Genomic DNA, 25,529 nt, shown 5'->3' on the forward strand with positions numbered 1-25,529 from the left:
GATTTGGTAAAGTGACTAGTTGTGTGAACGCAAGGTGAATTCAATTTGCAATGCTTTGACTGCTGCAATGCACTCTACGTGGGGCTACCTTTGAAGGTGACTCGGAAACTACAACTAATCCAGAATGTAGCTGCCAGACTGGTGACTGAGTGCGGCCGCTGGGACCACATAACACTGGTCCTGAAAGACCTACGTTGGTTCCCAGTACATTTCCAAGCACAATTCAAAGTGTTGGAATTTGAGCTGAGGTAGAAAAATGGTGAACTCCTCTCTTTGCTGATACATTTGTTTTTAGGTAGACACACAACCTTACTGAAACTTTGGACATCTGAATTGTTTTATATGGTGCAGCAATCGCTTCTCTAACCAAGGACCAAAATTAAAGGCTTAAAAACGACCCAAGAAGTTTCTTCTCCAGATGACAGGAGTATCATTCTAGTTGCCTTCTCTTTGTTTTATTGGCTAGATCCACTTCCCTAAATTACTTCATTCATTGGTTTAAAACATTGAAAGGCTGGGGCAGGCTAGTTTCTTGCCGAATGAATGAGCAGAATTCGCATTTACCCCATTTTGCCTAATCTCTCTTGTTGTAGAAGGCAAGAGGCTTGCAAACAGCGAATCTAGGGATTATAGACCCATGGTATCACTCATGAGTTTGTTTGTTTGTTGCAGGGCTCCTTTGCCCTCTGAACAGGCAAAACTTTAGTTACCAAAAAGCCTCATGTAATCATGAATAAGTGATATCTCTTCTCTTGTTTTGCCCCCTCACATCCATCTGTAATTGCAACACGAAATTAACTGATGGCATCACTTCCCCAGCAGCTCTGTGCTCGCCTTGATGTGAGTTGCCAACATCGCAAACAGTTGACACCTGAGCACAGATGCAGGGAGGTCACCCCAATCAACCCCTCTGGATGATTACAACCGAGATTTGTCTCCATGGCCAAGGTTTGCTGTTTCACTGCACAATTTAGAAACACAGAGTGAATGAGTACCCCGCCTGGTACGGTATTTAGACCAGGTTGTCAACCCAGTGCCTGTGGGCACCAATGTGCCTTTCAGTATCTCTACTGCAGCTCATGAAAGTTCTCCGAAAATATCTTCTCGGAAATCCCCTGTTATGTATTCAGTGGGGTCTGTGTTTGCCTGAGCTTAAGTCTGGACTAAGGATTCTGAGCCCCTGTGTTCTGATTCGATACATGACATCCAATCACAGAACATTTCAGGATTTGGGCCTCTGCCATTGGCCCTTAAACTCTGAGTCATGATTCGCAGCTTGGAAGTTTAGACAGCCAATCACGTTGGGAGTGGGAGTGGCCCAGGCCTTCAGAAATGTATATAAGCTATTGCTTTGCCCCTGTCATTAAGTTTTGTTAGTTCAATAGAGGTTCTTGATGTTATCACTGTGTCTTGACTCGAGGGAACCCACCTACACTTCACACTTCACCCCCCATGCATGAGACAGCTTGCTCTTTCCGGTTGGCATCTCCTATATTTAACATGCCTTGCTCAACATGTCCACTTGACCTTCTGTTCTGAACAGAGAGACGCAAAGAGCATGTGGGTGCCTGTTTTCTATTGAGAGCTGCCCTTTTAAAGTGTCTGTGTGGGAGGGAGCGTTATTGGGTTATTTCTATTTTGATTATGTATTTTGTGTTTTTAGATCGTAATTGTATCCTGTGAACCGCCCTGAGACCTGCGGGTATAGGGCAGTATACAGACTTAATAAATTACAACAACATTTTGTCTTCCTGTCTCTTTTTCTGCTCTTTTACATGAGGCAGCCATTTTATGTTATGCCGCACCCCCTACGTCAGCCATTTTGTGAATGGTGCCCACGGAACTGCCTCAAAATTTCAAATGTACAGTGGTACCTCGGGTTACATACGCTTCAGGTTACACACACTTCAGGTTACAAATTCCGCTAACCCAGAAATAGTACCTCGGGTTAAGAACTTTGCTTCAGGGTGAGAACAGAAATCGTGCTCCGGAGGCGCGGTGGCAGCAGGAGGCCCCATTAGCTAAAGTGGTGCTTCAGGTTAAGAACAGTTTCAGGTTAAGAACGGACCTCTGGAACGAATTAAGTACTTAACCTGAGGTACCACTGTACACAACTGGCCAAACAAACAAGCAAACCTTCTGACGTCTCCAGGCACTGCAAGAAGGAGTTAAATGAACATGTGGAGGAATGGCAGTGGGAACCAGGACCTCAATCTTTTGTTGTTCCTTGAATAGTCCTCATTCCCCTTCCTTCCTTAAATGCTCTCTCTTGGGGCCATTCCAAGGCATTTCGCCATCTAAGGCAAAGCACAAGACCAAGTTCTCCCTGATCCACATACAGAACCTGAGTTGATTCATAGGGCAACCTTAATTTACTTGAACGTTACTTCGACACAGGTGACAAGAAAGCACCCTCCACTAGCTTAGGAGATGAAGGGCAAGCCAACTGGCACAACATAGCGCTTTCCTCCAACGCCTTATTGCCACTCCCCAACCCCCAATATTGCACCACCTGAGGCGGCAGCTTCACTCTGCCTAATGGCAGGGCCGGCCCAAAACCTCTCCTACATTTGTTCACCCTTTCCTGCCTTCCTTTCATAGATCAAAGGACGAATTCTTTCCCTTTAGCTTTCTCGCTCTTTCCCCTTGACTTCGGAAAGGTCACATCTCCGCCCCACCCCACCAAACACACGCTTTGAGCCCTCCGCAGATCCCGATTTAGCTGCCATCCCTGTACGTACGCTTCCCCGCTTAGGAGATTCATCCCCGCCCCTCTGCAACTTCCATCCTCTTCCGCCTCCAATCCTCTCAGGCTCGTTCTATCCTGTAATCAAAGCCGCAAAGGCTGTCACAGCCAGAGACAGAAAGCACGAAAACACCCCACTCCCCAAACCCACGGCGGCATCAATTAAGCTGCCAGGGTAGCCGTTCGGCCTGCCCCTGCCTTGCCTTTGCACCCACCACCTGCGATGCCTAGTCCCCACCACACTCAGTCCCATCTATGGATGCAAAGGAACACGGAAAATAAAATAGGAGGAAAACACACGCTTTCTGAGCTCGTGTGTGGGAAGAGAATGGAAGTTTGGAATAAATATGAGTCCTGATTAGCCCCGTCCCCCCTTCCTCTCAGGGTTTAGTAAAACCCTCAGCAGATCCTTTGAGCTCAGAAAATTATTACTCAAAATAGACCTGTCAGGAGATTAAAACACAGCTGGGAGAGGGAGTGCAAGTGGTTTAGGCGCATTCATGGAATTCCCCCATAGATCGCCTGTTTTTGAACTGTACCCATTGTACAGAAATTGACAACAGGAGAGCGAAAATGGATTCTACGCGCCCTAATGGTGGCCAAGGGACCAATACTGATGAACTGGAAGAATAAAGATACAGTTCCCCTTAATCAATGGTTTGACAATACGACAACTTTGGCAGCATATGAACGGACAGCTTGGATAAATACAATGATAGATATGAAGTTACACAGAATATATTAGTTTGTTGACAATTACGTGTGTATTTGGCTAATAAGAATATTCACATCTGTATATTATTGCACAACAGTATTTTTCTTTTTTTCCCACTCTCCCTCTTTCCTTTCTTTTTATCTCACTCTACCTTTTTATAAATGAAATTCTTCTAATGAAATATCAATAATAAGAAGAAAAATCCTATTTTTCCTTAGGAAACGACGGATTTTCCTTTTTCATCCTTCTAGACTGTCATTTTTCCTCTCCACTCACATGTCAAGGGCACTCTTGCCTATACATATGTGGTCTGAAAGGAATTCCCTCTCTTGTCAGAATGGGTAATAGTCACCTTTATTTCATCATTTCATTCTCTAATAATACATAGCTGGGCTCACTTATGTGAGCCATTTCTTTACACAGTCTGAGGGGCTTCCTGATGCAACAAAGCCACTTCCGACCTAGGGAGGTGGTGGTGTTGTGGGCTTCACACCCCCAACACGCACGCGGGGAATCCTCGGCCGCATCATCCCCTGGCCAACCAATCGGCTGGCCCAGGGGGTGTTGCCTGTGCCATTTAAGGCAGGCACGGCCGGGGATCTCCCTCTTTGGCCCCTCAGCTGCTTCTGTTTCCCACCCACCCGCCCTTCAAGGTTCCTCTTTTGACCTTGCTATGGACATCGGTTGGTCGCCGTTAAGGGGCCTGGTAGGAATTTTTTCCACTTGGCAAATTGGCACCAGTCACTTGGTTTTTCGCCTACCTCGTAGCAAATCGTCACAACTTCCTCGGTAGGTGGCGATAAGGCATTGGTGTAGGAATTGTTATGTAGATGGCTGTGGGGGAGGAAGCGCAATCACCTCCCCCGGATATTGAAGGGTAGTCCGATAAAGGATTCCGGGGGCGTGACCCTGTCCGAAGCCTATGGAGGTGTGGGCCTAAGGCACGCCCCTGAGCGGTGACCCTGGGGGAGTTCCTAGTTGATGTGCATCAGCAGGGATCCCCCTGCTGATGTTAACCCTTCCCAGTCTTCAAGCAAACAGGCTGAAGCTGGATAGTCGGTTAGGACCAATGCCTAAGCCAATACCACTCATCACCTGTAACCAATAAAGTTGTGGCCAATTATAGCCCATTAACCTAAAATAACAGTGTCATGTGTCTTTATTCCTACTGGGGGGAGGCGGGAACTTGCCACGCAATACCTTCTCTGCTCAAGTGGTCAACAATACAGCACCCACCAGCACATTCTGCTGTGCCCACAACAGGTTTCAGTAAATATCCCCTCAAAAATCCACAATGCATGAGAGATTGTTGGCTCTTGCTGTTCAGTTCGTGTTCTCTCCTACACTGAACACATCCTCTTAAACATGACCAACCTTCCCAGATGCCAGGATTTGCTGCCCACCCTCTCATCTGTTCCAAACACAACATGTGCCGCTAATGTATGAGAAGGGGCACAAGCTATAGCTCTGGGCCCCACTCTCTTTGGGGGCCCCAAATTTTTTAAAGGAGAAACAAAACTGGATGTACATTTCCAAAATATAAGATAAAAATCAAATCAAATAAAACCTACATACAGCAACAGTGTTTTGTGTTTTGTAGGCTCCTATGATGTAAGTCATGGGCCCCGCCTGCTAGCCTGCTCCCTAAAATATCACTGGTTTGCTCATTTCTATATACTGTATGGTGGTACTTTGTTTCTCAAACTTAATCCATTCCGGAAGTCTATTCCAAAACCAATTTCACTATTAATATACTGTACTTCTTCTTAATTGTATTTCAGTTCAACAATTACTTTGAAAAAATACATATTTTGTTATGTGCAAATGGCTTCAGATACCTATTAGGTCCATACATTGCCATATAGCATATATTCAACAACAAAAAACAGCGACAATTTGTTGTTGACAAAGGACAGCAGGACATATAAAGGCCCCGTTACCTTCAGTAGCTTAGGGCCTCATCAAACCTAAATCTGGCCCTGTGTGCATGTAGGTCTCTTTTCTGCTCTTTCAGAGGTGGCATCTTGCATTATTCCATGCCCTCACGGCAGCCATTTTCTGTTACGCCATATCCCCATAACCACTATTTTCGTGACTGGCGCCCAGGGCACTTTCTTAAAAATTCCAAATGTGCATCCTGACCCAAAGATATTGGAGTCCCTCATCTCAGCTTCTTGCCTTGCCTGTTGCCTCAGGCAGCAAAGGGCTGCCCTCACCTACAGAACATTGCTGGCAGATGCACAACACTGGTTTGTCACTGTGGGCTGAGGGGGGTCAGGGAGAACCCCGTTGAGGCTTTGCTGGCAGCTGCCATATGTAAGGGCATTTGTTGATTCTCCACTTTATAGACTCAGATGAAGGTGGATGGGTCCAGCAAAGGAACCATCTCAGGCTCAGCCCCAGATCTGAGGGACACAGTGCGATGGCCACCCTTCTACCTTGCAAAGCCTCAAAGGTGGCATGTGGTGGGCAGTGTACACTGGGTGGCCAGCGAGAACCATTTAAATTTTCCTCACAACATAGAATAGTTTCGGGGAATTCGCAGAGAACACCCCCTTCCCCTGCCCAGTGGAGCTGGCATCAACAGCAGGCCTTGCCAAGGTACCCCAGGAACTGCCTCAGGGTGTTTCGTGCCAATGCCAGGCCTAGCCCTGAACCTAGCATATGCAGTCGACACTGGGAAACTGGGAGCAATCCTTTAAATTTCCCACAATGCCTTGTTGTGCATTGAAAGAAAACTTTATGAAAATGATGTACCAATGGTATTTGACTCCTACTAAGTTATCAAAAATGTATATACCTGCTGGAAATGTAAAGAAAAAGAAGGTGCCTTTTTTCATATGTGGTGGACTTGTAAGGTAAAAAAAAGCTTTCTGGGAGATGATATACTGTGGTACCTCGAGTTAAGTACTTAATTCGTTCCAGAGGTCCGTACTTAACCTGAAACTGTTCTTAACCTGAAGCACCACTTTAGCTAATGGGGCCTCCCACTGCCACCGCGCCGCCGGAGCACGATTTCTGTTCTCATCCTGAAGCAAAGTTCTTAACCTGAAGCACTATTTCTGAGTTAGCGGAGTCTGTAACCTGAAGCGTATGTAACCCGAGGTACCACTGTATAATGAAATGGGAAAATGCTTAGAATAACGTTTGTGAAGAAACCAGAAGCTTTTCTATTAGGAATTACAAGTACAGTGGTGCCCCGCAAGACGAACGCCTCGCAAGACGAAAAACCCGCTAGACGAAAGGGTTTTCTGTTTTGGAGGCGCTTCGCAAAATGAATTCCCCTATGGGGTTGCTTCGCAAGACGAAAAAAATCTTGCATTCCCCCGCGGGTTTTTTCCGCTTTTTTCGCCCTTTTCTTAAGCCGCTAAGCCGCTTATCAGCTGTTCCGCTGATAAGCCGCTTAACAGCTGATCGCTGGAAGCCGCTTGACAGCTGTAGCGCTAATCCGCTAAGCTGTCAATGGGCTTGCTTCGCAAGACGAAAAAACCACTATACGAAGAGCCTCACGGAACGGATTAATTTCGTCTTGCGAGGCACCACTGTACCAACATTCCAAAGGAACAGAAAAGACTTTTCATGTATGGAACAACAGCCACCCAGATGCTACTAGCCCGAGTTGGAGAGAAGACAAAGTCCCTATCGGAGGGGAATGGCAAACCAAGCTGATGGACTACGCTGAGATAGCAAAGCTGACTGGAAAACTCAGAAACCAAGAGGAGAAAAACTTTATAAAAGAATGGGGGGGGGATTATAAGTTACCTAGGAGACCATTGTAAGCAGATGGAAACAAGAGCAGGAGAGAAGGATCTTGACTCACTTGTGGTGAAAAAAATACTATGGGTAATATGGTTTGATATAAGAATTGGAGTATGGATGAATATGTAGTTGCAGATGCTTAAAATAAGACTCCAAGGAAGGGGTGGGGGAAAGTCTCGAGAGTCAAAGAATCTCTTTATACAGATATGTTTTTACTAGTTGGTGTTTATTTGTACTTTGTATTTGTAAAACCAATAGAAAGGAATTGGTATGTATATATATATATTGCCCACAATGCCCTTGTGCACTGTGCAGGGCATCGTGGGAAAACACCATGGCTCATGGCTACGTTTAGGGCTTACCTGCGCATTCTCTGCACTCACTTGAAATTCACGTTTGTCAGCTCATATATATGCTGCCTGCTCGTATGAAGTTGTGCAACGGATGAAAAGAGAAATGATGCAGTACCAACACTTCTGTGAACAGGGCACGTCTGTGTCTTGTTTCCTTGTTCTGTGTCAGGATGGGAGGAGCCCAAGGGCCACATTCCCCTCTGGGCAGCCTCCCAGGAGCCACATGCCATGTGAATTTTGCTTTTGTAGGTTAGGCTGATTTCTTCACACACAAACAAACACATAATCTGTTAAGTTGTGGGTGAACATATCAGACGACACAGCGATTCTTCAAACAGCTCTTGTTTATTCACAGGCCAGAACAGAACTGAACTGAAGGCTTCAGCCAGCCTGCTTATATAGAGCTCCACTACAACGCAACAGTAACCATTTTCTGTAACTATCCAATCACTGAACGTCACTTTCAATTCCTTATTTGCATAAGTGGACCTGAGTGAAAACTATCTACAGTATCCCCCTGCTGGCCCAGGGTGAGAACATAACACAATCCTTCATTCAAGCAAGCAAGAAGCATTCTCAGAGTTCAGGGACACATTCCAGCCCGGCTAAAACACTCACCCCTGCTCTGTTGCCGCATAATGTGATCTGCTTTACTGAGTCTGGTCCTTCCTTGTAAAGGTAAAAAGGTCAAGGACCCCAGGATAGTTAAGTCCAGTGAAAGGCGACTATGGGGTTGCGATGCTCATCTATCTTTCAGGCCGAGGGAGCCGGCGTTTGTCCACAGACAGCTTTCTGGGTCATGTGGCCAGCATGACTAAACTGCTTCTGGCGCAATGCAACACTGTGATGTAAACCAGAGCGCAAGGAAATGCCGTTTACCTTCCCGCCACAGCGGTACCTATTTACAGTGGTTGCGAACTTAATTCGTTTCGGAGGTCTGTTCTTAACCTGAAACCATTCTTAACCTGAGGTACCACTTTAGCTAATGGGGCCTTCCGCTGCCGCGCAATTTCTGTTCTCATCCTGAGGTAATGTTCTTAACCTGAGGTACTACGTCCGGGTTAGTGGAGTCTGTAACCCAAAGTGTTTGTAACCCAAAGTGTTTGTAACCCGAGGTACCACTGTATCTACTTGCACTGGTGTGCTTTCAAACTGGTGGTTGGCAGGAGCTGGGGCAGAGCAACGGGAGCTCACCCCGTCGCGGGGATTTGACTGCTCACACAAGCAGCTCTTAAACGCACACAGCACCAGTTCAATTCAGGGAGCACAGGTCCACTAATGGCTATTGCCCCCGATGGACAAATGGAGACTCTGTATTCAGAGGTAATCTACCTCCGAGGACCAGGTGCCGGGCAGAAGCAGCAACTCAAAGGTGGCGACCTTCTTTGCTTCTTGCTTGGAAGCTTCCCAGAGGCTGGTTGCTATTGGAAACCGAATGCTGAGCGAGATGGATCTGGTGGTAATCCAACAAGGCAATTACTGAGTTCTTAACATTTATTGCATAGCTCAGCCCCCTAGACATAGCGGGGAAGTAAGTGTCTGGCATAGCAGGAACCCAGACCAGACCAAGCAATTGGACATCACTGCAGAAAGCTACTTTCGGCTTTTATGCGCTCTGTGCAGTCATGATATGGGTGGATTTTCACACTCGCTGCAAAAAGACGGCTTGCTCCATAATGACGGACCTTCCCTTGCCAAGGAGGTATCCCAAAGCCCAAGAATCTTGCAGAAACAGACTGGTTGGGATTGTAGACTCAAAGATTCAGAAGCTGCGCCCACCCATTCCCTCTCTGGCACACTTCCTGCAAATTAACACTAGGCAGTGTCCTTTGTTGTGTTGTTTTCAGTACCTGCTAAAAAAACTTATTTGTTTAGGCAAGGCTACCCAGAAATACAGTGGTACCTCGGGTTAAGAACTTAATTCGTTCCGGAGGTCCGTTCTTAACCTGAAATGGTTCTTAACACGAGGTGCCACTTTAGCTAATGGGGCCTCCTGCTCCCAGCGCACGATTTCTGTTCTCATCCTGAAGCAAAGTTCTTAACCCGAGAGACTATTTCTGGGTTAGCCGAGTCTGTAACCTGAAGTGTCTGTAACCTGAAGCGTCTGTAACCCGAGGTACCACTGTATAATATTAATACATAATTTTAACATGTCGTTTTATTGTGTCTATTTTATTTAAAACTCCTGGTTTCACATTTCAAATCTTGTGCAACTTTCGATTTTATTGGTACGTTTTAATGGATGTTTAAAATGTCACGTGCCCTGCTCGAGAGGTTTTGGATACAAATCTTGTTAAATAAAAATAAATGAAAGAAAAAATCTTACCCGTCACAGACCAGCCCCTCCCTTCTGCATTTTATCCTTCAAAATTCCCCATAATGGTGTGCAGTCGTACCTTGGAAGTCAAATGCCTTGTGAGATGAACGTTTTGGTTCCCGAACGCTGCAAATCTGGAAGTGACTGTTCTGGTTTGTGAACGTTCTTTGGAACCCAAATGTCTGTTGCGGCTTCCGATTGTCTGCAGGAGTTTCCTGCAGCCAACCACAAGCTGCGTCTTGGTTTCCGAACGTTTTGGAAGTCGAACGGACTTCTGGAATGGATTCCGTTCGACTTCCGAGGTACGACTGTACTATGAACAGAGAGAATTGGGCCAGGAGCTTGCAGAGCCAATGGCAAAAAGTATAAAAACAAATGGGCTGACAATTCAACTCTGGCTATCTAAAGACATGAACGTAAGAAGAGAGTGCTGGATCAGGCCAAGGCCCATCTAGTCCAACAATCTGTTCTCCTGGTGGCCTATGGGGAGCCTGCAAGCAGAATCTGAATGCAACAGCACAGTCCCTGCAGGGGATTCCCAGCAACTGTCATTCAGAGGCATACTGCCTCAAACTGTGGAGGCAGAATATAGCCACTCTGGTAATAATAATAATTTATATGCCATTCATCTAACTGGATTACCCTAGCCACTCTGGACAGCTCCCACCAAATTAAAACACAATAAGACATCAAACATGAAAAACGTCCCTATACAGGGCTGCCTTCAGATGTCTTCTGAAAGTCAGATACAGTGGTGCCTCGCAAGACGAAATTAATTCGTTCCGCAAGTCTCTTCGTCTTGCGAGTTTTTCGTCTTGCGATGCACGGTTTTCCATAGGAATGCATTGAAAATCAATTAATGCGTTCCTATGGAAAACGCCTTCCCCCGACCTCTTCTGGCGGGCGGCATTTTAAAATCGCCCGGGACAGCGGAGGACTTCTCCGCTGTCCGGGGCGATTTAAAAGCCCCTGGGAAGGCAGGCAGGGGGGGACAAAGGCTTTCTCGCCCCGCCGCTCGGCTTCGGGACATCGTTCCGATGCCGGGCGGCGGGGGGAGGCTTTCTCGCCCGGCCGCCCGGCTTCGGGACATCGTTCCGATGCCGGGCGGTGGGGGGAGGCGTTCCTGCCCCACCGCCCGGCATCGGAACGATGCCCCGAAGCCGGGCGGCTGGGGGAGGCGTTCCTGCCCCACCGCCCAGCATCGGGACGATGCCCCGAAGCCGGGCGGCTGGGGGAGGCGTTCCTGCCCCACCGCCCGGCATCGGGACGATGCCCCGAAGCCGGGCGGCGGGGGGAGGCTTTCCCGCCCGGCCGCCCGGCTTCGGGACATCGTTCCGATGCCGGGCGGCTGGGGGAGGCGTTCCTGCCCCACCGCCCGGCATCGGGACGATGCCCCGATGCCGGGCGGCGGGGGGAGGCGTTCCTGCCCCACCACCCGGCATCGGGGCATCGTCCCGATGCCGGGCGGCTGGGGGAGGCGTTCCTGCCCCACTTCCCGGCATCGGGACGATGCCCCGAAGCCGGGCGGCGGGGGGAGGCTTTCCCGCCCGGCCGCCCGGCTTCGGGACATGGTTCCGATGCCGGGCGGCGGGGGGAGGCTTTCCCGCCCCGTCGCCCGGCATCGGGACATGGTTCCGATGCCGGGCGGCGGGGGGAGGCTTTCCCGCCCCGTCGCCCGGCATCGGGACATGGTTCCGATGCCGGGCGGCGGGGGGAGGCTTTCCCGCCCCGTCGCCCGGCATCGGGACATGGTTCCGATGCCGGGCGGGGGGGGGAGGCTTTCCCGCCCCGTCGCCCGGCATCGGGACATGGTTCCGATGCCGGGCGGCGGGGGGAGGCTTTCCCGCCCCGTCGCCCGGCATCGGGACATGGTTCCGATGCCGGGCGGCGGGGGGAGGCTTTCTCGCCCCGTCGCCCGGCATCGGGACGATGCCCCGAAGCCGGGCGGCGGGGGGAGGCGTTCCTGCCCGGCCGCCCTGCATCGGGACGATGCCCCGAAGCCGGGCGGCGGGGGGAGGCTTTCTCGCCCCGTCGCCCGGCATCGGGACATGGTTCCGATGCCGGGCGGCGGGGGGAGGCTTCAAAAGCCGTCCGGGGGCTTTTAAATCGCCCCGGACAGTCCCGGGGCGATTTAAAAGCCCCCGGTTAGGCAGGCAGGGGGGGCAAAGACTTTTGCCCCCCGCCCGCCTTGGGAAGTGGTCCAGGACCTCTTCCCAAGGCGGGCGGGGGGGCAAAAGTCTTTGCCCCCCCTGCCTGCCTTCAAAAGCCGTCCGGGATAGCGGGAAGCGCTTCCCTGCTATCCCGGACCGCTTTTAAAATGCTGGCGGTGGGGAGCAAAGCCTTTCGCCCCCGCCGGCCTTCCTGGACCTCTTCTGAAGTCCGGAGGGGGGAAAAAGGCTTTGCTCCCCACCGCCAGCATTTAAAAAAAGGTCCCCGAGATTTCCCTATGGGCTTTCGTCTTGCGATGCAAGCCCATAGGGAAAATCGTCTAGCGAAGCGTCGCAAAACCCGAAAAACCCTTTCGTCTTGCGGGTTTTTCGTCTTGCGAGGCATTCGTCTTGCGGGGCACCACTGTAGTTGTTTATTTCCTTGACATCTGGATGGGCGCCACTACCGAGAAGGCCCTCTGCCTGGTTCCCTGTAACTTTGCTTCTTGCAATGAGAGAACCACCAGAAGTGTCCAGGCTGAATGTGTCTGGATCTCAGCGTCTGGGATGAATGATGGGGTTAGAGATGCTCCTTCAGGTATGCAGGGTCAAAGCTGCTTAGGGCTTCAAATTAGGTCAGCACCAACACTTTGAATTGTGCTTGGAAAAGCACTGGGACCCAACGTAGATCCTTTGAGATCCTTAGTAGCCTTAGTGGCTGGGGAAACCCAGCTAGATGGGCGGGATATAAATAATAAAATTATTGTTGCTGTTGTTGTTATTGTTGTTTCTGCCTAATTCTCCGTGAATCTGTCTGATCCTCTTTTAAAGCCATCCGAAGTGGTGGCCATGGCTCATGACAGGCCTCAGGGAAAAGAGGGGGGGGGGGAGAGAGATGTAATTTTAAACTGATAATATTCTTCATAAACAAGTGACTTCCCGTCTCTTCCATTTTGTACCAATAAACTTACTGCCTATATTCATCGTCTTTTTATTTATAATGTTTTCTTATATATCAATTTTCCTTTTAGAATTGTTATCCGCAGAAACTACTAAAAATCCTTCTTTTTTGCCTCCCCCCCTTTCTTCTTCTTCCTTGTGTACAGCAATGTTTGCCAATCTATGATAATAACAATCATGAACCTACTTTGAAAAGAAGAATATGTATAATTGCAAGATGTAAAGTTATGATGTAAAGATATACTTGTGAGTATTAAAGGAAGACTAATAATAATAATAATAATAATAATAATAATAATAATAATAATAATAATAGACAGGCCTCAGGGAAAATCTCGACATCTCAAAGGTGGAAGCGAAAGTAGCCAGATGTCTCTCCAAACCCCCTTGGGGTGGAAGAGGCCTGGTCTTTGCTGCATCCGGTCAGTCTGGAATGGCCTCGTGCTCCATCTCTTGTCCTCCACCCCCATCTTGACAGATGACTCCTCTCGCCTTTCCCTGGAACAGCGAAGAACTGAGCCGAGCTGTACCAAAAAACTCTGCCCACTCACAAGCTGCCAAGCCCTGGGGAGGAGTGTGCCAACCTGCCAAGCAGTGCCATGACTCAGCAGGCACACATATGGTGGAAGTCACGCCTGCGAGCTAACGGAGGCCAGGACATCTTCAGGAATCCAGACCAGGATTCCTACCCAACAGAACTGAGGTGGCAAAACAAGAACCGGGGCACCCACATACATACACACAAATTGTGGGTGCTTAGCACCCACAATGCGGGGTTCTGATGTGACTTCCGATTTCTACTGGAGGTTGGGTCAGGGCTCTGACCTCCCAGATGACGTCAGAGGTCCTGCCAGGCCTCCAAACACGATTTCCGGTAGAAACAGGAAGTTGCTCAGGAGGTCTCATAAGGCCTCAGACTTAATAATACAGCTATACCTTGGGTTGAAGTAGCTTCGGGATAAGTATTTTCGGGTTGCATGCTGCGGCGACCTGGAAGTAACGGAGCGCGTTACTTCTGGGTTTCGCCGCTCACGCATGTGCAGACGGTCAAAATGACGTCACGCGCATGCATGGAAGCTGCGAATCACGACCCGCGCACGTGCTGAGGCGTAGAGCGTTCACTTCTGGATGCGAATGGGGCTCCGGAACAGATCCCATTCGCATCCAGAGGTACCACTGTAATAATAATAATAATAATAATAATAATAATAATAATAATAATAATAATAATTTATTTATACCCTGCCCATCTGGCTGGGGTTCCCCAGGCACTCTAGGCGGCTTCCAACAAAATATTAAAATACTGTAATGCATCAAAGATTAAAAGCTTCCCTAAACAGGGCTGCCTTCAGATGTCTTCCAAAAGTCTGGTAGTTGTTGTTCTCTTTGACATCTGGTGGGAGGACGTTCCACAGGGCGGGTGCCACTACCAAGAAGGCCCTCTGCCTGTTTCCCTGTAACTTGGCTTCTCACAGCGAGGGAACCACCAGAAGGCCCTCGGCGCTAGACCCCAGTGTCCAGGTAGACCCTAAGAGGCCTCAGAAGCGCAGCTGTGCCATCGACATAACGCGATGTCATGACATCACGTTACATCATGGGCACCATTGGACACCCATAACCTGAGGCTCAAGTCAGCATCCCTGAATGCCATTCATTAGTGATGCCTCTGCAACTGGGTGCAAAATGCATGGAATTAAAGAACAGGGCACCTCTGAGCACCTGTTGAGCCGAGTAATCCATTTGCAGATCTGAAAAAGAGTTCTCCGCCCTTTTACATGAAAGTCTGTTCTTAGTAAGCTTTCTTCATTTCAAGTAGCCTAATTTAAGTGGGGAAGTTGGCTTGTTGTTGCTATTGTTAAACAGCTGGAGAAACCCATGCCCTAAACGCAATATACCTGAAGGAGCGCCTCCACCCCCATCGTTCTACCCAGACACTGAGGTCCAGCGTACTGCAAACTACCTGGAGATCTACCTTCTGCGAGGAACAGGTGGACCCTTCCATCTCACTTTCTCCTTTTTCCTGCCTTTACTTCTCCACATTCTGACACCAGTTTGCAACTGTTAAACAACAGAAATCTGCACTAAAATACTGCACTCATGAAGACATGTCAGTATTTTATTGCAAATTTCTCCTAAGAGACAAATTTGCCTAATATATGCATTTCTGCAAGCAGTTTACCCTACTATGCAATGCGTCTTTGTTATTTTTACTAGAAGATTCATTTCTATGCACGCTTTTACTTAGTAGATGCATTTCTGTATGCATTATTTAGGTTTACGCCTTAGCCTTTTCTTCTCCGGAAGATATTCAGCTAGACAGCAGAGGTTTAGGATCAGAATTTTCCTTCTCCTAAACTCTATCTGCCCCTCACTTCCTCCTACATACAACTTGTGAAGAAGATGCCTTCTTGACTGCTGGACCCACTATTGGTCTCGTCCGCTCAATCTGCCTGAGCCTGTCTTTGCATGCAGAGGAATATATATATATAAAGCACACATATACGCAGATGCTGAAGCAACCATTTGTTCAACTTTGGTATAATCAGACGCTACAGGAAGCCCTGGCACAGCCTTAGTCATTGCATTTTCATGGCTGATAAGCATTTTTGCAACGCAGCACTCAGACAAAACGGGAAGCAGTGGCAGGTGTGAGGGCGGAAGTTCCTTGCTTGCTTACTTACTTACTTAGAAACTTACTCTGCTTTTTCAACATTTGCTTCTCGGTCAACACAATGACCCGCCTGCACTGCAAACAACAACAACACTTTGATGATCCAGCCATCAAATGTTTGGTGCTTCACTGGATGTCCACGTGTTATGAGGGAGAAAACAACATTTCTCTCTTCACCTTCTCCACCAGAGTCCCCGCACCTGTGCAAACTCAGATCCCCACACCCGTCCCAAACCTCATCCCCAAGCATGCACTTTGCATGTGACTGTAGCATCCCTTATCCTGCAATGTAAGAGGCAGAATGGGACGCGGGTGGCGCTGTGGGTTAAACATTGCAAAATTCAGATGAGTGTGAATTTTGAAAGGTGGCTGTGTTTCAGTTCCCACATTGTTGCATAAAGTGCAAATTTGATCGATTTGGCTTTAAATGAGGACTGAATTCAATTTCTTCTTCATCCATAGTGACAGCCATCATTTCAGAAGAGGTCTGTACTCTTCATTCTCACATGGTGGAAGAAAAACACTTCTCCTACAATGGTGTCTGTTTCAACTCTATACATTTCTGCTCAGAAGTAAGTCCTAGTGAGTTCAATGGGAATTACTGCTGGATTAAAGTGTACAGGTTAGTAGCTTTATACATGCACCTTCAAGGGACACTGGTGGTGCTGTGGGTTAAACCACAGAACCTAGGACTTGCCGATCAGAAGGTCAGCTGTTCGAATCCCCACGACGGGGTGAGCTCCCGTTGTTCTGTCCCTGCTCCTGCCCACCTAGCAGTTCGAAAGCACGTCAAAGTGCAAGTAGATAAATAGGTACCGCTTCGGCGGGAAGGTAAACGGCGTTTCCGTGCGCTGCTCTGGTTCACCAGAAGCGGCTTAGTCATGCTGGCCACATGACCCGGAAGCTGTACGACGGCTCCCTCAGCCAATAAAGCGAGATGAGCGCCACAACCCCAGAATCGTCCACAACTGGACCTAATGGTCAGGGGTCCCTTTACCTTTAAGAGGCAGAACACCTTGAATGGCACCTGCCAAGGAACCAGAGGAAATTGCTTCGCCTTGCAAGATGTAGCGTGTCTTATCAAGGGTTAGTGAGATACTGAAAACAAAATAGAAAAGGGAGGTGCAACATTCACAGGTCACGCCAGCAATACTGCTGGCCTTGCACTATGACAGTTGAAAAGTTATTTTATATCCCATGTGGGTGACCTTTCAGGACCTTCATCCTCCAGCAGCAGTAGCAGAACCCCCATTCCTGGTTTCCTTTTGCACACCAGCTTTGCTTTGGGAAGAGACAATATCCCTAAATGAAGCAGCTGAGCCTGGACCGGACATGTGCACTCGAATGATGAAGCAGCACAGGAGGGGGCGGGCAAAGTGAGGCAGGATTTTACTTGTGCATAACCTAGACAAAAGGATGGAGGAGGGAGTATCGATCTCAGCCAGCTGTCCATGCGTAGATGCTCCAATAATACTGCTAATTCCCCTGACCCTGCCCCCCACTTGCTGCCCTGCACACCATCTCTTGTAAACAAGCCACGGTCAGTTTCAATTCGAATCACCAGAGAGGCATCCTTTCGCCGTTTCCCATGGTCGCGGTTTGCAAAGACAGCAGACATAATCTCCTACACAGGAAAAGCGGCCCTGTTGCATTGCCCCGAATGTCCCATTTGCATTGGATATGGGGAGAACCAAATATACCATCCAGCCCAAATACTGAGGTCCAGCTCTGAGGACCTTCTAGAGCAGGGGTCAGCAAACTTTTTCAGCAGGGGGCCAGTTCACTGTCCCTCAGACCTTGGGGGGGGGAGCAGATTATATGGGGGAGGAGAATGAATTCCTATGCCCCACAAATAACCCAGAGATGCATTTTAAATAAAAACACACATTCTACACATGTAAAAACACCAGACAGGCCCCACAAATAACCGAGAGATGTATTTTAAATAAAAGGACACATTCTACTCATGTAAAAACATGCTGATTCCTGGACCGTCCGCGGGCCGGATTTAGAAGGCGATTGGGCCAGATCTGGCCCCTGGGCCTTAGTTTGCCTACCCATGTTCTAGCGATTCCCTTACTTTGAGACATGAAGCTACAGGGAACCAGGCAGAAGGCCTTTTCAGTAGTGGCACCCGCCCTGTGGAACGCCCTCCTACCAGATACCAAACAAATAAACAACTATCAAACTTTCAGAAGACATCTGAAGGCAGCCCTGTTCAGGGAAGTTTTTAACAGTTGATGTTTTACTGTGTTTTTAATATTTTGTTGGGAGCTGCCCAGAGTGGCTCGGCAACCCAGTCAGATAGGCAGCATATGAATAACAAAATTATAATTGTATCTGGTGGCTCTGATCAGGAATCCACTTAACTATCACAGCTCATCAAGCTGCACCTAGCCTTATTATGGACTATTAAGTCTGCTTTGAATGCTAGGGTTGTCCCAGGGACAACTGAGGTAACTATCAAGGAGAGAGTGCTTCTGAGCATGAGAGGAGTGCCCCGTAGATATCCACAGACAAGCTGTAACAGCATGGACAGAGATGGATTTAGGGCAGCATGACCGGTTCCCTCGCACTGGGTGCCAAGCCAAAGCGGGCACCACAGGGCGTCACAACCATGACATGCGCAGAAGAGAAGGCAAGAGGAGGCGGGTGGCAAATTTTGCCCTTGCACAGGGCACCATTGAAATTTGAGAGACCAAAGTCTGCCCCTGCCGTGCCATGGACTTGGGGGGTGAGGGTTTGTGATTTGCAGGCAAGTCTGATCCGGGCACCTCCCGTTTCCGACAAATCAGTCGCTTGACCCAAACGGAGAACTTGTTGTTAAATGCCAAGGCTGAACTTTGAAATGGGAGGCCACAATCAACAGACTGCCTCTGGGCGTAGACAGAGTTTGTTTTCAACAAACACACACACACACACACACACACGAGACCACCTCTGCACCCTGGGAGTAAGTGAACTGTGTGCAGAGGATGTGCCTTCTTTCTTTAGATGCCTGAGCCCCCACCCTGCAGCACCATAGCTCAGTGGCAGAGCAACTGCCTTGCATACAGAAGGTTGCGGGTTCAAGCCCTGGCATCTCCAGGTATGGCAGGGAGAGAGCTTGGTCTGAAACCCTGGAGAGCCATTGCTAATCTGAGTAATAATAATAATAATAATTTATTATTTATACCCTGCCCACCTGGCTGGGTTTCCCCAGCCACTCTGGGTGGCTTCCAGCAGAATGTTAAAAACACGATAAAACATCAAACATTAAAAACTTCCCTAAACAAGGCTGCCTTCAGATGTCTTCTAAAAGTCAGGTAGTTGTTCATTTCCTTAACATCTGGTGGGAGGGTGTTCCACAGGGCGGGTGCCGTTACTGAGAAGGCCCTCTGCCTGGTTCCCTGTAACCACACTTTTCGCAGTGAGGGAACCACCAGAAGGCCCTCAGAGCTGGACCTCAGTTTCTGGGCTGAACGATGGGGGTGGAGATGCTCCTTCAGGTATACTGGGCTGAGGCTGCTTAGGGCTTTAAAGGCCAGCACCAACACTTTGAATTGTGCTCGGAAACATACTGGGAGCCAATGTAGGTCTTTCAGGACCTGTGTTCTATGGTCTTGGCAGCCACTCCCAGTCCCCAGTCTCGCTGCCGCATTCTGGATTACTTGTAGCTTCCAGGTCACCTTCAAAGGTAGCCCCACGTAGAGCGCATTGCAGTAGACAATTCTAAGCTATGGTGTGGCTCAATATAAGGCAAGTATGAATCACAATGGACCCCCATGCACAAAGTAGGGAGAGAGTCAAAAGGACTAGTACCACGTTTCGTGGTGTTTGTGTGTCCCAACACCACCACCTTCTCTTTGTACATCCAGCAAAACCATGGCACATCGTTACAGATAGCATGCATAGTTTGGAAACAGAAAACAAGGTTCTCCTTTCACAGCGATCTCCCACTCCTCCTCCACCCCATTACCCCTTCTTATCTGCCTTCCCTGCTCTTGAGAATTCCTATTGTTGCCATTTCCCTCTGCACAAAATGAACTTCATGGCACTTCTTCACGTACAGCACCTGCCCCCTCTGCTTTGGTAGGCGAAAGAGAAACGGCTTCGTCCATCTCTCAACAGCCCCCTCTCCCCATTGTACCACGTCCCCATTCCCCACCTGATCTCCATGGGCCCCTCTATCTGAGCACCCCCCCACCTCATCCATCTTGAGCTACAACAAATGCCACAGACATGGGAGCAGTGAGCAAGGTGGCGAAGGCGGAGAGAGGGTCAAGTTCAAGGTCACAATTATACCAGCAACCTGAATGGTTCAGCTATTGGTCTTGTCCCTATGCTTCAAGTCTGCTTAAAACAAAATAAAAAAGTGTAAAGTAGCATAGGTATCTGTATAAACTCATTCTTCACCTTTTCACACACACAGTATTATGAGCATGTTAACAACCTCTGTAAAACTGCTCCAGGGAGTTGGTGACGTCACAGATGCTGGCCAATAAGTAGCTTTGATGGCGGTCTGTTCCTCCCCTTATAAACGTACAGTGCATTGTTTTACTGCAAGGGTGAATGACGTAGAAAAGGGGTCTTGGCACTGCACAAAATGTTTTCAAACTGTATCCCCTGCTCTTCAAATGCTGCATTTGGCCTTCACTATTCTGCTGATCAGTCTATGCTTTAGTCAAGCACAGCGGAGAAATCTCTTTTCCTAAGCATCATGGATGGGACAATGAAGCTGATTAATGGGTAATTATTTGCAACAAGATGCCATTTGGCAGGCCAAACATACCTGGGAATCTCTCTGCTTTATAAGGGTGGCAGCTGAAGACAGTCTCCAGGTTTACATTTGTAAGAAGAGTTTTGGTTTGCTATGTGCGGAGCCGATCAAAATTTCAGTGACCTGAACAAAATCCATATTACGGGGTCACAAGGTGTTTGCTGCTAGACAGATCATGACCCAGTCCACATGATCCTATCTTGGCTTACATTAGCTTTGTGTAGCACCCACTCCTTCCTCCCTTTTCTCAATACACCAGAAATAAACCCGGAACTCTTTAAGTAACCATAGTTTCATTTTACATCCAGTCCAGGACTTTATGGTTATAAGCCTTGGAAGAAGCCAGAATCTCAAAGGATCTTCAAACTGTGTGTGTGTGTGTGTGTGTGTGTGTGTGTGTGTGTGTTATTATCATGGCTTGTTTTGAGGCTGATAACCACAGTTTCCCAGTTCAGACGAGACAGGAAACTATGGTTAATTGAAGGCTGCTCCAAGGCACACCAAGAAGAGAGGAGGGAAGGGGTGGCATGTTTACATCTTGGCTTATTAAGCCGAGATATAATAATCCGAACTGGGCAAATAACTGAGCAGACCGCAGATTTATAAAGAAAGGTCACATCCAAAGGACTGAATGACCAGTTTCATCCTTCCGGCCAGGTTCTGGATTTGTGAAACAACAGTGCCTTCCTCCCCAAGCTAAACTACTTTTGAAACTCAGGTGAGTCTGCATCTAGGATATGGTGGGAGTCTGTTATTTTAAAAAGAAAGGCTCCCTCCGGCTTCTGCTTGAAGTAGCTGCCTGGATCTCAGTCAACAAGATTATTTCAAGGACACCACAAGCTACTAGGGAAGGGAGCTGACCAGATGCTAGAGCATATGCCTTGCTTGTAAAAGGTCCTCAGCTATACCCCCAGTATCTCCAAGCCTGGCTGCAAAAGACTCTCCTGCATGGAAACCTGGAAACTTTCTGCCGGCCAGGATCAACAATGCTGAGTTAGATGGACCAAATCGTCAGCTTCCTGGCATAGGGGCCAACTCTATGGGGCCCAGACCCCTTCAGCATCCCCCCCGAAAAATATCTGCTCCCCCAACTGACGGTGCTGAGCCATTCCAGGCTCCTCTGCTGCCACTACTTTGTGATAGCGCAAGCAAGACACCCAACTGCCCACTCGCCTCCCTCTCTCCAGGGGTGAACTCCTTCCTATCCTCTGACAGCCTTGGCATGGACCTAATGCCCCGTGATCCCCCCACCACAGAGGGGACTTGTCTGCCGCTTGCTGGCATCTAAGCAGAGAGACGAGAGTGCAGTGTGAGGGCTGTTCCTGCCATTGTCCCCTTGCAAGCCCCCTGGCTCAGCCTCTCAGCGCCAGACCCAGTCTAGACAGCGATGACTGTCATGCCCAGAGCCTGACTGCCTGGGTCTTGGAAGCCCGGATGAGGGAGGAAGGCAGAACAGCCTCACACTCGGCTGTGCTCGTTTGGCTCCAGCCTCCCTCGCTCCCTCCGTCCTTCTGGTGAACTTGCAGCAGGGGACAGCCACCCAGTATTCTATTCAAGTTGCCGCCACAACTGCCTGGGTTTCTGTGACCCAGAGATTACCACAGAGCGCACAAGGCACATGACATCTGGTACACAGGATGAGACCCTACCTGCCCCCAAGACTGTCTTGCCAGAGTGGGGCATGCTCTGGTTATCTCCTACTTGGACTACTGCAATGCACTCTACGTGGGGCTACCTTTGAAGGTGACTTGGAAACTACAACTAATCCAGAATGCGGCAGCTAGACTGGTGAGTGGGAGCGGCTACCAAGACCATAGAACACCAGTCCTGAAAGACCTACATTGGCTCTCAATATGTTTCTGAGCACAATTCAAAGTGTTGGTGCTGACCTTTAAAACCCTAAACGGCCTCGGTCCAGTATACCTGAAGGAGCGTCTCCACTCCCATCATTCAACCCAGACACTGAGGTCCAGCTCCGAGGGCCTTCTGGCAGTTCCCTCACTGTGAGAAGTGAGGTTGCAGGGAACCAGACAGAGGGCCTTCTCGGTAGTGGCGCCTGCTCTGTGGAAAACACTCCCATCAGATGTCAAGGAAATAAACAACTCTCTGACTTTTAGAAGTCATCTGAAGGCAGCCCTGTTTAGGGAAGTTTTTAATGTTTGATCTTTTATCATGTCTTTAATATTCTGTTGGGAGCTGCTCAGAGTGGCTGGGGAAACCCAGCCAGGTTTACTGGGTATAAAATAAAAAAATATTATTATTATTATTACTCTTGAACTGTGGTGCCTCCACACCTTGGTGACGACTGATCAAGTGGTCAAAAGCAATGTGGCTGGCAGGTGCCTAGGAGAAACAGCAAAAGGATTAACCCCCACAAACATCTGCTGTTCCAAGCCTTCAGATGTCCTCCCAAGGGGGGCTCTGCAACAAAAATGTCATTCTGACCTAAGTCTCCGCATAGCAACTAAAAAGCAGCATCTTTTCTCCACAACACTAACTCAGAAATACGATTATTTAAAGAAAGAAAACTTGCCCTTTGTCTTTCTGAAAGCTCTTTCAAAGCTGTCTGTGTTCAGAAAAAAAGCATATTCTATTTTCCCTCCCCTTCACAGTCTGTGGCAGCATCAGGGCAGGATTTTTTGGGGGGAAGACTGGAACCCCACGAAGCAAAACGAGCAGGAGCCCCAACCCAAACAACAACAACCACACAGTAGGGCTGGCTCAGCACATGTTGAAGTCAGTGAAATAATGCACAGATGGGGTCCATTCACACATCACCCCCTTTTTGCATAAGAACTCAATGCACCAATTTATATATACAGTAGCAAATATGGGGACTGTGTCTAGAGTTGAGATACGATACATCTGACTGTAGTGGAGAAGAGGGCAAATATGGCCTGCATCCCTGCTCATTCTGCGCTCCTAACTGTTGATGGGAAAATCCAAGATCCCTGGCAGTTCTCCCTTCTCATTGTCCTTCCAGGGCAGTTCTTCCAACAGAGGACTGTCCTCTGTAAGGTAGGGCATCTTCAAAGGGGATGGGAGGGCATTCGAGTGCAGAGTCTAAAATTACCTAACCGCAGTGCTGTTCACAATCACCAAAGGCACGCTGTCCCTTTCCGCAGGGTTGGATAGAGGGCTGCCAGCTCCCTTTTGGACCGCTGACCTTCCTGAAACCAAGGTGTGTTGTGTGTGTGTTTTTTAACTCCTTTCACGACTGAGGAAGACAAAAGGCCGGCATGGTACTGTGTCCAGACAGAGAGCAAGCAGTGGTGAACTGGGGAGCCTGTTGGACCAGGAAACCTGGGAGAACAGGGTTTGAATCCCCACTTGGCTGTGAAGCTCACTGGGTGACCTTGGGCTGATCGCTGCCTTTCAGAAGGGTAAGCAAACCAAGGCTCGGGGGCCGGATCTGGCCCAATCGCCTTCTAAATCCGGCCCACGGACAGTCCGGGAATCAGCGTGTTTTTACATGAGTAGAATGTGTCCTTTTATTTAAAATGCATCTCTGGGTTATTTGTGGGGCATAGGAATTTGTTCATATTTTTTTTCCAAAATATAGTCTGGCCCCCCACAAGGTCTGAGGGACAATGGACTGTCCATGCTGTACCACCTGAGCAGTGTAATAACAAAACAAAAAAATCCCAAATATCGCCATGAAATTCGCTCCTCAAAAAGCTATGGGTAGGCTGTGTGTGTGTTGACGCTCCTACTTGTCTGATGGTGCTGAGAGCCGCTTTGCCGTTTGTTACAGGAACTGAAACTGAAATACAAGTCAGAAAACAGGAAGCAGTTGCCCCCGCCTAGGGCTTCTGCAGAAATTTTCATCTCCAGAGCTGCCCTGTGACATTTTGCAGCCTGACGCAGAAACTCCAAGCGGCATGCCACCCAAGGTTACTGCTGGTAGCTGTTGGTAGGATAGCAATGCTCACCTGACTTCCTAGCACTGGTGTCACTGTGACTTACTGGGAGGGAGAGGGGGCAAGGCGGTGGTGAGGCTGGCACGGTGCAAATGCATTGGTGGAGCCAACCCAAAGTTCCAGTATAGTGTGTTTGCACCATACTGGCCCCGCTGCTATCGTGTTCCTCTCCCTCTTGGTAAACTGCAGCAGGGCTGCTGCTGGGAGGTCAGGTGAATGAAGGCACCCCGTGTCATGGCTGGGTGCAAAGGAATGGTGGGAGGAACCAGCTGGGGAACACCCAAGGGAAGAAGGCTCAGAGCCCGAGGAGTAGGGGTGGGACAACAACAACAACAACAACAATATTTATACCCAGCCCATCTGGCTGGGCTTCCCCAGCCACTCTGGGTGGCTTGCAGCACATGTTAGAACATGCTAAAACATCAAACATTAAAAAGCTTCCTTCTACAGAGCTGCCTTCAGACGTCTTCTAAAAGTCAGAAAGCTGTTTACTTCCTTGACATCTGAAGAGAGGGTGTTCCACAGGGAGGGTGCCACTACCGAGAAGGCCATGTTCAGAGGGAGCAGAATGGGAGGAGGTGTCAGAAGTTGAAGAGGTAACAGGGTTTTGTGAGCAGGAAAGAGCTGTGGCAGAGGGCAGTTCAGAATCAGAGGCAGGAGCAGAGGCTGGAGAGGAGGGGGGCAAGAGGCAGAGATCTGGCCGGCTGCTGAAGAAGCCAGGGAGTCTCCCCCTCCTGCTGTGACCAGCTCCCCTCCGCCTGGTTTTCCCAGAACCCGAAGAGGAAAGAAGAGGGCAGAGCAAATAGAGATAAGACAAAGGAGTCTCAGATTGCTTGGGAAGGACCTGGGGGAGGAGGCGACTCAAAGAGCTTTGGGGAGGCAAGAGCAACAAGTGAGTTGCTGTGCTGACTAGGCCTGGTCTCCAGAGCTGTTTGTGTCTTTGAATAAAGACTTAACTTCACTGACGCTGTGTGTGACTTCTTACTGGCCTGCTCCTGGCTCCCACCCACTTGACACCCCACCGGTCGCTGCTGTCTGCTGCACGTCTGCCGACGTATGCCTGTGTTAATTTACACAGAGCACAACTCACTGAGAAGTGCTCTGGTGAAAGTTCGGTTGAAATGAGCAGGAGCCCATTGCCAGCTGACCCTTCCTTGATCTTTGATGGGTTGTACAATTTGG

At 48.9% G+C, this 25,529-nt stretch overlaps 1 protein-coding gene across 3 annotated transcripts in view; it reads right to left on the bottom strand.

The window, feature by feature from the left end:
- PPP1R9B (protein phosphatase 1 regulatory subunit 9B) overlaps nt 1-25,529 on the bottom strand; it is an 82,692-nt gene that overhangs the window by 42,570 nt on the left and 14,593 nt on the right. The window lies entirely within an intron of this gene.

Source organism: Podarcis melisellensis (assembly GCF_964234715.1).
Source record: "Podarcis melisellensis genome assembly, chromosome: 13".
Classification (NCBI taxonomy): Eukaryota; Metazoa; Chordata; class Lepidosauria; order Squamata; family Lacertidae; genus Podarcis; species Podarcis melisellensis.